Here is a 12,500-nt window from a genome sequence, read left to right on the forward strand (position 1 = left end):
GAAGAAGAAGAAGAAGAAGAAGAAGAAGAAGAGAGATAAAAGAGCAGGAGAGAGAAGAGAAGAGAAAAAAGAGCAGAACAGAGAAGAGAGAGCAGCGGACTAGGATACAGGCCCAGACGGAGAGCGAGCGGCAGGAGGGAGAGACTGACATTCAGCCACAAGGGCCTCGATGAAGAGAAAAAAGTTCCCTTTCGCCAACTCCGACCAGATGACTAACATTTCAAGCTGATGAACTTCTATTAGAGGGAGGAGGTGGGCGTGACTTCTATTAGAGGGAGGAGGTGGGCGTGACTTCTATTAGAGGGAGGAGGTGGGCGTGACTTCTATTAGAGGGAGGAGGTGGGCGTGACTTCTATTAGAGGGAGGAGGTGGGCGTGACTTCTATTAGAGGGAGGAGGTGGGCGTGACTTCTATTAGAGGGAGGAGGTGGGCGTGACTTCTATTAGAGGGAGGAGGTGGGCGTGACTTCTATTAGAGGGAGGAGGTGGGCGTGACTTCTATTAGAGGGAGGAGGTGGGCGTGACTTCTATTAGAGGGAGGAGGTGGGCGTGACTTCTATTAGAGGGAGGAGGTGGGCGTGACTTCTATTAGAGGGAGGAGGTGGGCGTGACTTCTATTAGAGGGAGGAGGTGGGCGTGACTTCTATTAGAGGGAGGAGGTGGGCGTGACTTCTATTAGAGGGAGGAGGTGGGCGTGACTTCTATTAGAGGGAGGAGGTGGGCGTGACTTCTATTAGAGGGAGGAGGTGGGCGTGACTTCTATTAGAGGGAGGAGGTGGGCGTGACTTCTATTAGAGGGAGGAGGTGGGCGTGACTTCTATTAGAGGGAGGAAGTGGGCGTGACTTCTATTAGAGGGAGGAGGTGGGCGTGACTTCTATTAGAGGGAGGAGGTGGGCGTGACTTCTATTAGAGGGAGGAGGTGGGCGTGACTTCTATTAGAGGGAGGAGGTGGGCGTGACTTCTATTAGAGGGAGGAGGTGGGCGTGACTTCTATTAGAGGGAGGAGGTGGGCGTGACTTCTATTAGAGGGAGGAGGTGGGCGTGACTTCTATTAGAGGGAGGAGGTGGGCGTGACTTCTATTAGAGGGAGGAGGTGGGCGTGACTTCTATTAGAGGGAGGAGGTGGGCGTGACTTCTATTAGAGGGAGGAGGTGGGCGTGACTTCTATTAGAGGGAGGAGGTGGGCGTGACTTCTATTAGAGGGAGGAGGTGGGCGTGACTTCTATTAGAGGGAGGAGGTGGGCGTGACTTCTATTAGAGGGAGGAGGTGGGCGTGACTTCTATTAGAGGGAGGAGGTGGGCGTGACTTCTATTAGAGGGAGGAGGTGGGCGTGACTTCTATTAGAGGGAGGAGGTGGGCGTGACTTCTATTAGAGGGAGGAGGTGGGCGTGACTTCTATTAGAGGGAGGAGGTGGGCGTGACTTCTATTAGAGGGAGGAGGTGGGCGTGACTTCTATTAGAGGGAGGAGGTGGGCGTGACTTCTATTAGAGGGAGGAGGTGGGCGTGACTTCTATTAGAGGGAGGAGGTGGGCGTGACTTCTATTAGAGGGAGGAGGTGGGCGTGACTTCTATTAGAGGGAGGAGGTGGGCGTGACTTCTATTAGAGGGAGGAGGTGGGCGTGACTTCTATTAGAGGGAGGAGGTGGGCGTGACTTCTATTAGAGGGAGGAGGTGGGCGTGACTTCTATTAGAGGGAGGAGGTGGGCGTGACTTCTATTAGAGGGAGGAGGTGGGCGTGACTTCTATTAGAGGGAGGAGGTGGGCGTGACTTCTATTAGAGGGAGGAGGTGGGCGTGACTTCTATTAGAGGGAGGAGGTGGGCGTGACTTCTATTAGAGGGAGGAGGTGGGCGTGACTTCTATTAGAGGGAGGAGGTGGGCGTGACTTCTATTAGAGGGAGGAGGTGGGCGTGACTTCTATTAGAGGGAGGAGGTGGGCGTGACTTCTATTAGAGGGAGGAGGTGGGCGTGACTTCTATTAGAGGGAGGAGGTGGGCGTGACTTCTATTAGAGGGAGGAGGTGGGCGTGACTTCTATTAGAGGGAGGAGGTGGGCGTGACTTCTATTAGAGGGAGGAGGTGGGCGTGACTTCTATTAGAGGGAGGAGGTGGGCGTGACTTCTATTAGAGGGAGGAGGTGGGCGTGACTTCTATTAGAGGGAGGAGGTGGGCGTGACTTCTATTAGAGGGAGGAGGTGGGCGTGACTTCTATTAGAGGGAGGAGGTGGGCGTGACTTCTATTAGAGGGAGGAGGTGGGCGTGACTTCTATTAGAGGGAGGAGGTGGGCGTGACTTCTATTAGAGGGAGGAGGTGGGCGTGACTTCTATTAGAGGGAGGAGGTGGGCGTGACTTCTATTAGAGGGAGGAGGTGGGCGTGACTTCTATTAGAGGGAGGAGGTGGGCGTGACTTCTATTAGAGGGAGGAGGTGGGCGTGACTTCTATTAGAGGGAGGAGGTGGGCGTGACTTCTATTAGAGGGAGGAGGTGGGCGTGACTTCTATTAGAGGGAGGAGGTGGGCGTGACTTCTATTAGAGGGAGGAGGTGGGCGTGACTTCTATTAGAGGGAGGAGGTGGGCGTGACTTCTATTAGAGGGAGGAGGTGGGCGTGACTTCTATTAGAGGGAGGAGGTGGGCGTGACTTCTATTAGAGGGAGGAGGTGGGCGTGACTTCTATTAGAGGGAGGAGGTGGGCGTGACTTCTATTAGAGGGAGGAGGTGGGCGTGACTTCTATTAGAGGGAGGAGGTGGGCGTGACTTCTATTAGAGGGAGGAGGTGGGCGTGACTTCTATTAGAGGGAGGAGGTGGGCGTGACTTCTATTAGAGGGAGGAGGTGGGCGTGACTTCTATTAGAGGGAGGAGGTGGGCGTGACTTCTATTAGAGGGAGGAGGTGGGCGTGACTTCTATTAGAGGGAGGAGGTGGGCGTGACTTCTATTAGAGGGAGGAGGTGGGCGTGACTTCTATTAGAGGGAGGAGGTGGGCGTGACTTCTATTAGAGGGAGGAGGTGGGCGTGACTTCTATTAGAGGGAGGAGGTGGGCGTGACTTCTATTAGAGGGAGGAGGTGGGCGTGACTTCTATTAGAGGGAGGAGGTGGGCGTGACTTCTATTAGAGGGAGGAGGTGGGCGTGACTTCTATTAGAGGGAGGAGGTGGGCGTGACTTCTATTAGAGGGAGGAGGTGGGCGTGACTTCTATTAGAGGGAGGAGGTGGGCGTGACTTCTATTAGAGGGAGGAGGTGGGCGTGACTTCTATTAGAGGGAGGAGGTGGGCGTGACTTCTATTAGAGGGAGGAGGTGGGCGTGACTTCTATTAGAGGGAGGAGGTGGGCGTGACTTCTATTAGAGGGAGGAGGTGGGCGTGACTTCTATTAGAGGGAGGAGGTGGGCGTGACTTCTATTAGAGGGAGGAGGTGGGCGTGACTTCTATTAGAGGGAGGAGGTGGGCGTGACTTCTATTAGAGGGAGGAGGTGGGCGTGACTTCTATTAGAGGGAGGAGGTGGGCGTGACTTCTATTAGAGGGAGGAGGTGGGCGTGACTTCTATTAGAGGGAGGAGGTGGGCGTGACTTCTATTAGAGGGAGGAGGTGGGCGTGACTTCTATTAGAGGGAGGAGGTGGGCGTGACTTCTATTAGAGGGAGGAGGTGGGCGTGACTTCTATTAGAGGGAGGAGGTGGGCGTGACTTCTATTAGAGGGAGGAGGTGGGCGTGACTTCTATTAGAGGGAGGAGGTGGGCGTGACTTCTATTAGAGGGAGGAGGTGGGCGTGACTTCTATTAGAGGGAGGAGGTGGGCGTGACTTCTATTAGAGGGAGGAGGTGGGCGTGACTTCTATTAGAGGGAGGAGGTGGGCGTGACTTCTATTAGAGGGAGGAGGTGGGCGTGACTTCTATTAGAGGGAGGAGGTGGGCGTGACTTCTATTAGAGGGAGGAGGTGGGCGTGACTTCTATTAGAGGGAGGAGGTGGGCGTGACTTCTATTAGAGGGAGGAGGTGGGCGTGACTTCTATTAGAGGGAGGAGGTGGGCGTGACTTCTATTAGAGGGAGGAGGTGGGCGTGACTTCTATTAGAGGGAGGAGGTGGGCGTGACTTCTATTAGAGGGAGGAGGTGGGCGTGACTTCTATTAGAGGGAGGAGGTGGGCGTGACTTCTATTAGAGGGAGGAGGTGGGCGTGACTTCTATTAGAGGGAGGAGGTGGGCGTGACTTCTATTAGAGGGAGGAGGTGGGCGTGACTTCTATTAGAGGGAGGAGGTGGGCGTGACTTCTATTAGAGGGAGGAGGTGGGCGTGACTTCTATTAGAGGGAGGAGGTGGGCGTGACTTCTATTAGAGGGAGGAGGTGGGCGTGACTTCTATTAGAGGGAGGAGGTGGGCGTGACTTCTATTAGAGGGAGGAGGTGGGCGTGACTTCTATTAGAGGGAGGAGGTGGGCGTGACTTCTATTAGAGGGAGGAGGTGGGCGTGACTTCTATTAGAGGGAGGAGGTGGGCGTGACTTCTATTAGAGGGAGGAGGTGGGCGTGACTTCTATTAGAGGGAGGAGGTGGGCGTGACTTCTATTAGAGGGAGGAGGTGGGCGTGACTTCTATTAGAGGGAGGAGGTGGGCGTGACTTCTATTAGAGGGAGGAGGTGGGCGTGACTTCTATTAGAGGGAGGAGGTGGGCGTGACTTCTATTAGAGGGAGGAGGTGGGCGTGACTTCTATTAGAGGGAGGAGGTGGGCGTGACTTCTATTAGAGGGAGGAGGTGGGCGTGACTTCTATTAGAGGGAGGAGGTGGGCGTGACTTCTATTAGAGGGAGGAGGTGGGCGTGACTTCTATTAGAGGGAGGAGGTGGGCGTGACTTCTATTAGAGGGAGGAGGTGGGCGTGACTTCTATTAGAGGGAGGAGGTGGGCGTGACTTCTATTAGAGGGAGGAGGTGGGCGTGACTTCTATTAGAGGGAGGAGGTGGGCGTGACTTCTATTAGAGGGAGGAGGTGGGCGTGACTTCTATTAGAGGGAGGAGGTGGGCGTGACTTCTATTAGAGGGAGGAGGTGGGCGTGACTTCTATTAGAGGGAGGAGGTGGGCGTGACTTCTATTAGAGGGAGGAGGTGGGCGTGACTTCTATTAGAGGGAGGAGGTGGGCGTGACTTCTATTAGAGGGAGGAGGTGGGCGTGACTTCTATTAGAGGGAGGAGGTGGGCGTGACTTCTATTAGAGGGAGGAGGTGGGCGTGACTTCTATTAGAGGGAGGAGGTGGGCGTGACTTCTATTAGAGGGAGGAGGTGGGCGTGACTTCTATTAGAGGGAGGAGGTGGGCGTGACTTCTATTAGAGGGAGGAGGTGGGCGTGACTTCTATTAGAGGGAGGAGGTGGGCGTGACTTCTATTAGAGGGAGGAGGTGGGCGTGACTTCTATTAGAGGGAGGAGGTGGGCGTGACTTCTATTAGAGGGAGGAGGTGGGCGTGACTTCTATTAGAGGGAGGAGGTGGGCGTGACTTCTATTAGAGGGAGGAGGTGGGCGTGACTTCTATTAGAGGGAGGAGGTGGGCGTGACTTCTATTAGAGGGAGGAGGTGGGCGTGACTTCTATTAGAGGGAGGAGGTGGGCGTGACTTCTATTAGAGGGAGGAGGTGGGCGTGACTTCTATTAGAGGGAGGAGGTGGGCGTGACTTCTATTAGAGGGAGGAGGTGGGCGTGACTTCTATTAGAGGGAGGAGGTGGGCGTGACTTCTATTAGAGGGAGGAGGTGGGCGTGACTTCTATTAGAGGGAGGAGGTGGGCGGGACTTCTATTAAAGGGAGGAGGTGGGCGGGGCTTCTATTATAGAGAGGTGGTCGGGACTTCTATTAAAGGGAGGAGGTGGGCGTGACTTCTATTAGAGGGAGGAGGTGGGCGTGACTTCTATTAGAGGGAGGAGGTGGGCGTGACTTCTATTAGAGGGAGGAGGTGGGCGTGACTTCTATTAGAGGGAGGAGGTGGGCGTGACTTCTATTAGAGGGAGGAGGTGGGCGTGACTTCTATTAGAGGGAGGAGGTGGGCGGGGCTTCTATTATAGGGAGGAGGTGGGCGGGACTTCTATTAAAGGGAGGAGTGGGCGTGACTTCTATTAGAGGGAGGAGGTGGGCGTGACTTCTATTAGAGGGAGGAAGTGGGTGGGTCTTCTATTAGAGGAAGGAGGTAGGCGTGACTTCTATTATAGGAAGGAGGTGGGCGGGTCTTCTATTAGAAGGAGGAGGTGAACGGGACAAAGCGTGATAAATTTCTCGAGACAGCTGTATATTTAATTAATGGTTATAATGATAAAGATAATGATAGCAATAATAATAATAATAATGATAATACAAACATGTTTACATCACGAGTTTGAAATATAAAGTATTCTTATGACTGGAATTGATAATTAAAATGGAATAAATAGATAATGAAGAAAATCAGGGATATTATTAAGGGAACAATGAATATTGAACCAAAAATCTGTATTCAAAGTGGCAAAATTGTTTTGGAAATTCTTTTGATAGAGATGGTGATTGTTTGAAAGGTATTATACGGATTGTTATTTGATACATTGGTACTGACGGTATTGTAACAATTTACGGCATTACTGCTGCTGGTGATAACGATGCCATTGAAGTGATAACAGTAAATGTGTGTACAGTAGTCTCATGAATTTTCTCAACGAATGAATCTTAAATGGCAACGAAAAGAAATAACTGAAATGGCAATCTTACATCCCTCGCATTGCCTCTGTCTCAGGATACTTACCCCCCCCCCCTTCCCCTCCTCCTCCATCTCGCCAGGTCAAAAGGCCAGTCCACTCGTTCGAAATGAGTTTCCACTTCGCGATCAAGTGCGTGCTTGCCTTGGGTCGAATTCCAGTTGTCCGATGGTATTCCAGGGAAAGGGTCGCGAGCTGATGAGGTCGAGAGAGTAACGCATAAGGTCAAAATGGGGCAATGAAAAGTAAAAAAATAAAAAAATAAAAAAATAAAAAATAAAGATAACAAGAAAGTGTGTGATGTGCAGTGAATGGACTGTGTACTATTGCATATTCAGTGGAATAATTTCACCATTGCTAAAAATTACAATGGCTGATTGACTTCTAACTCATGTTTTTTTTCTTCTTTCAACAGGTAAATTGTGCTGGTTGGCGGCGGAAGCAGAACGAGACAAAAGGGTAACAGGTAATAAAGACAACGAGAAATGAGGGTGTAGGAGTGAATTCTGGAATAACGAATTATTTAATACTAAAATGTTCAAATAGAATATTGTTAATAGTAGTATCATTATCATCATTATGATAATGATAATGGTTATGATAATTATTGTTATTAATTTTGTTATTATTATTATTACTACTACTACTATCATAATCATTATATTAATAATGATATGATAATGCTAATAGTAATAATGATAATAATAATGATAATGATGTTAATAATAATAATGATAATGATAATCATTATTATTACTACCACTTCTACAACTACTGGTAGTACTACCGCTTCAACAACTACTATCATTGCTACCACCACCACCACTACTATTACTGCTATTACTACTACTGGTGCTACTACTACTGCTGCTTCAATTACTGCTGTTGCTATTACTTCTACTATTATTACTACTTCTACTACTATTACTACTTCAACTACTACTACTACTATCTTAACTGTATTTTTATCATTGTCCGTATTAATTATTGTTAATTATTTCACAACCACACACACAACCGCAAACATACACGCTCGTTATTACTAACCAGTCATCATAATCCATCATGGCCAGTTTACTCGTTACGCTGATTGGCGGCTCTGCTGTAACGGATGTCATCGCTATCGTTATTATTGAAATATAACTACGGACTCGTACATATATTCCTCCCCCCCTCTCCCCCACACACAAACACATACATAACTCACACACAAGCAGGCAAACAACAAACACAAGCACTCACACTGACAGACAAGCAAACGCATACACAAACAAACAAACAAACGTTCACATTCATAAACAAACAAACAACCGAAGCAAAGAAACACGCACACACGAGTTTCGATAACCCCATACCTTGGTAGAACGGACATCATATCTGACACTTCAATTTTGCGCCCAATTTAGTAATAAACAGCGGTGAATTATGGGACGCACCCGCAGCTGTGTGGTTGACGCAGAAAGGGAATGTGGCAGTTTCATTTTCATTTTCCTCTTTCCCTTTCCCTTTCCCTTTCCCTTTCCCCCCCCCCCCCCCCCTCTCTCTCTCTCTCTCTCTCTCTCTCTCTCTCTCTCTCTCTCTCTCTCTCTCTCTCTCTCTCTCTCTCTCTTTCCTCTCTCTCTCTCTCTCTCTCTCTCTCTCTCTCTCTCTCTCTCTCTCTCTCTCTCTCCTCTCTCTCTCTCTCTCCTCTCTCTCTCTCTCTACCTCCTTCCCTCCCTCTCTCCTCCCACCCTCATCCTCTCCCTCTCCCTCTCCCTCTCCCTCTCCCCGTCTCCATCTCCCTCGCCATCCCTTCCTCCTCGCTGTCCCCCAACGCTTCCCGCCTAATTTCAACAATCCTTAGGCCCTAAAGGCTTACGTTAGTGGGCTTAAGGGTTGAACTCAGCGAGAATCGCTCGAGGATCACTTATGGTCATATTTTCGGACTTGAGACAACGCGCGGGTGTGGCGTGCCTGTCTACGCTTCTCTTTCCCGCAAAGTCTATTAGCTGTACGTTTTTTTTTTCTCGAGAGATGTAAGAGCCCACGGAGGAACTAAGACGGGGGTAAGGATAATCTGTGTTGCCCCATCCTTTTGAGGTGCAATCGCTTGTCTCAATAAACTTGTCAATGTCAACGTCGAGACGTCTCCATGGGGGCCCATGTCTCTCTCGTTGTCACACAAACTCAATAGCTCATTTTACGCCTTGATTGGCAGTCACTCGACGCGAATTTGAATTAGGCAGACGTGGAAATAAATAGACTAAGTTTCTGGATTTAGATTTACATGAAGGAAGCCCAAGAGCGAAGTTGCTGTTTAAAGTGGGGTTCTAGGTTCTAGCAAACACCGCGGATTTGAGATTTCGTTCTTTTTCCTCGGTTTCGTTTTATATTATACTCCCATAGTTCCAACTCGGAATCACCACCACATTGGACATTGGACTTGATTAATTGCTCTTTTTCCCGCTGATTTCATTCCCCAATAATGAACCTAATTACGCGTCTGAGCCTGACTCCGAATCTACGTCATAAGTGGCTCTAACCGGGAATTAAGGATCGCTTAATTATTTGCCGCCAGTGATTAGTCCAAGGTAATGAGGCCAGATCTGGTCATTGTGCACCTAATGACCTTGCTTCTCAGGTGTTACCCCCGGTGAGATGGAGGTCACGCGAGGGGACTGACGCCGCAAAAACAAGTAAAAGGAAGGGAGTGCTACATGGTTTATGTTCTACCAGATAATATGTAAGAGAAAATAAATCCGAAAAAGAGGAACAGTCCACAGTAATACAGGTGATAAACGAAATAAAGTGTAATGGATAAAATGCTAAAATGCCGAGCTTTTAGTACTTGTGCTAGCAGCATTTTACAAGTATGTCGCTGTACACCAGGGTGCCGGCGAGGGCGAGCGACGCCAAGCCTTTATTAATACCAGCTGCCAGATGGTACCTGCGTTGCAAAACATTACTGCTGTTATTACTAGCACCTGTCCCTTTGTGAGTTCCGTGGGCGACGTGCGTGCGCTGCTGGTCGAATTTGCCTATAATCTTCCTATATTTTTCACTTTAACATTATAAATAGGTTTACCGGAATACGTTCGCATGAAAAGTGTGGATTTGGGCGTTTATCTCTGTTCATAAGGTTCGAAAGGCACGAGAGACACGAGGTCATCACGAGCCGAGTTGGAATGTGTGGCGGCTTGAGAGGAGCGAAGGAAGGGATGGAGGCATAATCAGGGAATTATTGATTGCGGGATGCTACGCCAAAGATGCCCGAGCTCAGTGACAGGACTTTCCCCTCTTTTCTCCTCTGCTAGATTGCGGTGCCCCCTCTTCCCCCTTCCCCTTCCAGATGTGTCCTATTTGATCTCCCGAATGATGAAAGGTGGAAGGAGAGAGTTAGATAGAATCGAGTAGGGCAACATAGGCTCAAACACACACACACACACACACACACACACACACACACACACACACACACACACACACACACACACACACACACACACACACACACACACACACACACACCCTCTCCCTCCCTCCCTCCCTCCCTCTCCCGGGAAGAGCGAATAAAAGGAAAAGATTTTCGGTCTTCAAAGAAAATCAGCAAGACATTGATACAAAATGCCTTTGATGGATGGCATTCCGTATCGTATTCGGATACCTATGAATAGAACTTTGAAACATTGTTTACAGAACTACGGATATCCAAATGCTGTGGGAATCGGTCAAGAGCTGGCACTGTGTTGTGTGTGCGTCTTCTTTTGTGCAATACCGCCTTTCGTCTGGCTGTTCTTTCGCGCCTTCTCCTCCACTTCTCCTTCCCTCATTCTATCACCCAGTGGCCTACACCCTCCTCCTTAAGTCTGTGTTGCCCCCCCCCCCTCACACACATCGTTCTGCATCCTCTGGCGTGGCCTAGGTGATGTTGAGGTAGAGGTAAGGGTGCTGTTTGTAGATAGGAAGACTATAGTGCTATGATTGTTTGCTGTGATGGAATTATGATAATTGTACGTCTTTCCCTAAACTTTTGCCTATGGCTTTACCTCTATTTGCGTGAGTTTTACTGGTATGCATGGTTTAGCCTACATCGTTCGTTATCATAAGTCAATGATCTTATTGCCATTACATATTGTTATTTTTCTTATTTGTTCTAAAAACCCTTATATATGCTTTTAGTGATTATCAAACATGATTTCCTATGAAATAACAAAAAATAGTAATAAAAAACGACCCTAATGTCAGATATTAGGGTCGATTTTGTATGTAAGAAAGATAGCGAAATTATTCTGAATAGATTTACAAAAAATATGTCTAAACCACCAAAAGCATATATAAAGATTTCATCTCTTATGAAACGGGGCAGCAATACAGATTCGATTAGATTTATTATATTCTGGCGCACGTTACGTATTCCTGTTTCTGGCCAGGCTAGTGCCTGCATCTGTGACCGCGTCTGTCTGTCTACCTGCTTGAGTGTGTGTTTTAAAGAAAGTAAAACTGAAAAAGGGATGGGGATCATCGACAGTGCCATAACTTTCATGCCATTGAGATAGCTCGTCATTGCGTCACTTTTAAAGAGTAATGTTATGTGATACGATGCCGAAGACTGTGGAAAAAGGGGAAAAATCTAGAACTCTTTTCTTTTGTCCTCTCTTTACTTCTTTCGGTCACCCTTTCTATTTTGTTAGTCTGAAAATCACACAATGGTTGTGATGCATATTTTCCCAGATGGATGCTTGCGTATCTCTCTCTCTCTCTCTCTCTCTCTCACTCTCTCACTCTCTCTCTCTCACTCTCTTTCTCTCCCTCCCTCCCTCCCTCCCCCCTCTCCCTCTTCACCCTCCCTCCTTCCCTCCTTCCCTCCCATCCCTCCCTTCCCGCTTACCAAAGCACCTTCCTTGGCAAGGGCTTTCGAATGGGTGTGGTAACGGACGGGCGACGCGGGGACGCCCAGGCGGCAATGCGAGGGTTACAGCATGCCGTTCTCCATGATGAGAGATAGACGCCCCTAAATTCTAGAATCCCACGCAACTTTGCCCATAAAACCCGGTTTGTCGCCCTGTCTGAACCGGTTGCGCTGCCAACTGCTCCGACCCTGAGGGGTGTGTGCGTCGTGCAAGGACCTTGGGAGAGCCCTGAGTTTGCCATCAGGGCTTGGTTTCGGAATTAGGGTAGACTTTATGTATTCCTTGTTGTACTTTTTCTTGTTTTTTTATATTGGTTTTCTATAATGATTATTCTAAATAGTTAATTGTCATCCTAGCATTAGAACTTTTAGTTCTCAAGGAGAGGACTTGCCTTTGTTTTAGTCGGTGTACTTTATATTGTTGGTTCATATATGACTAGCCTAAGTGGAGATATCACTTTTTTTTTTTTTTTTTTTTTTTTTTTTTTACTGAGGACAGAAGGCGGTTCCCGCACATTGCATCGTGGAAGAGTCACCCCAAGATACTGGTTGATCAATCTCGAAGCGTTTCAGACATTACTCATCTTGCTTCCTCTTTTTCATTTTGGATCTCGCTGGTTTCGCTTTCTCTGACCTTTATGGCCCAGCCCTCTTGGCCAGGTGTGTATGGTCACAGTCGTTGACCTTTTTATCATGACTTAATTTATTTCAGTTTTAACTAAGGCGAAGGGAGTGGAGTGACCTCATTCCCCTGGAGGATAATGCGCCAGAGAACCGCGTAGGAGGGAGGAGCGGGATGCTTGACCTTGCCCCCCCCCCCCCAACCAACTCTGCCTAGTTGGCCGTCTTCCAAGGCGCCGGAACATTTGTCTTGTTTCGTCACATCCGTGATTTCGGACGCGTTTTTGCC

At 48.7% G+C, this 12,500-nt stretch overlaps 1 protein-coding gene across 26 annotated transcripts in view; it reads left to right on the forward strand.

Moving 5' to 3' along the window:
• Window positions 1-12,500, forward strand: part of LOC122265181 (uncharacterized) — a 675,490-nt gene that overhangs the window by 111,739 nt on the left and 551,251 nt on the right. Inside the window, exon 1 of one of the 26 annotated variants that reach the window (XM_086537015.1) lies at window positions 7,118-7,168. The exons of the other annotated variants lie outside the window; for them this stretch is intronic. The gene's annotated coding sequence lies outside the window, so the exon portion shown is untranslated. Of the gene's footprint in view, window positions 1-7,117; window positions 7,169-12,500 lie in introns of those variants that run through there. 26 annotated transcript variants of the gene reach the window in all.

The sequence above is a fragment of the Penaeus japonicus genome, unplaced genomic scaffold (assembly GCF_977035675.1).
Source record: "Penaeus japonicus unplaced genomic scaffold, GWHDUDI00000001_assembly GWHDUDI00000005, whole genome shotgun sequence".
NCBI classification, from domain to species: Eukaryota; Metazoa; Arthropoda; class Malacostraca; order Decapoda; family Penaeidae; genus Penaeus; species Penaeus japonicus.